Below are 1,504 nucleotides of genomic sequence, written 5' to 3' on the forward strand. Positions count from 1 at the left end.
CTTTTTCTGCCCACCCGACCTGAAAGACAGCACAGCACTCGCTTTGAGATAATAGGACTCTATTTTTAATGCTTCATAATCTTTATATCACTTAAGTTGGTACTTAGAATGCAGTATTGCACTGGGTTGAATAATGCCCCCCCCCATATTTATATGTTTTTTTTTTTTTCCTGGAACCTCAAAATGTGATCTTATTGGGAAATAGGGTCATTGCAAATGTAATTACTTAAAATGAGGTGGCACGAGCTCCTAATCAAATATGACTGGTGTCCTTATAAGAAGAGGGGAAGAGACATAGAGACAAACTCACACAGGGAGGACATGTTATGATGGAGGTAGAGTTTGGAGTGATGTGTCTACAAGCCAAAGAACACCAGGATAGACATAGAAAACAGGGAAATAGTATTACGATTCCATTAAAAACAAAACAAAACATCCCATACATCTATGGTCAGTTATTTTCTGACTAGGGTCCCAAGTCCAGTCAATGAGAAAAGAGTAGTCTCTTCAACAAATGGTCCTGGGACAACTGGCTCTACACACGCAAAAAATAAAGATAGACTCTTATGTCAAGTCATATAAAAATTAACTCAGAATGAATCAAACCCTAAATATGAGAGTTAACACTGTATAATAGGAAAAGATAGGGGTAAATCTTCATGACCTTGAGTTTGGCAACAGATTCTTAGACATGACACAAAAAATATAAGCAATAAAAGAAAAAGATGATAAATTGGACTTCATCAAAATTAAGAACTTTTGTGTTACAAAGGACACTGTCCAAGAAAGGGAAAAACCATGCAAAGGTAGCTCCCAGAACGCAATAGGAAGGAGAGTGGCCCATGAGGCTCATAGCAGACAATTCAAAGGTGATGTCCATGAGATAGGGACACAAAGTTATCATACTTTGGGTGGATAATACAGGAAAAGTAACCATTCTTTATCAGTTTTCTATGAACTTGTACTTGTACTCCCTAGAGTAGGAAGTAATATAGACAAGATAGGGATTAATACACATTTCCTATTGTGGAATATTGGTTGCCAAGGATCTCTTTATTCTTCCTGGAATACTTCCTCTCCTAACACTGAATTTATACTAATTGTGAACAGTACAGATAGAACAAGAGTTTCTAGAACTAGAGAAGGCCTCTATAAACTCTTAACACATGAGCAGCACCTAAGGAGAGCTTGGTTGCTGATTTTTGCTAGTAAAGAAGATGAAAGAATGCATGACTAAAGCAGAAATCTCCCAGTTTCTGAAATGAACTACTAAAGGTCACTAGTGGCTTATCCGGCATGATGTGCTCTTACTGGGGAAGATTGCTCCAAGGACTTGATTGGATGATGGAGCAATTTAAGATTAGATGATCTCTATGGATCTCTTCTCCTAAACTTTGTATAAACAAAATGCTGTACTTTACCTGGGAGCTGCACAAGTGAATGGCTAGCTCCACTTATAGTCAACTGATGCAAACATTTTCTGTAAGAAGAATTTTTTTTTTTT

At 37.2% G+C, this 1,504-nt stretch overlaps 1 pseudogene; it reads left to right on the forward strand.

Moving 5' to 3' along the window:
- The first annotated feature begins 329 nt into the window (after positions 1-329).
- Positions 330-1,368, forward strand: LOC103211368 (annotated as a pseudogene).
- Positions 1,369-1,504: the final 136 nt, after the last annotated feature.

The sequence above is a fragment of the Orycteropus afer genome, unplaced genomic scaffold, assembly GCF_000298275.1.
Source record: "Orycteropus afer afer isolate SDZICR_OR568_19922 unplaced genomic scaffold, OryAfe1.0 scaffold00728, whole genome shotgun sequence".
Lineage (NCBI taxonomy): Eukaryota > Metazoa > Chordata > Mammalia > Tubulidentata > Orycteropodidae > Orycteropus > Orycteropus afer.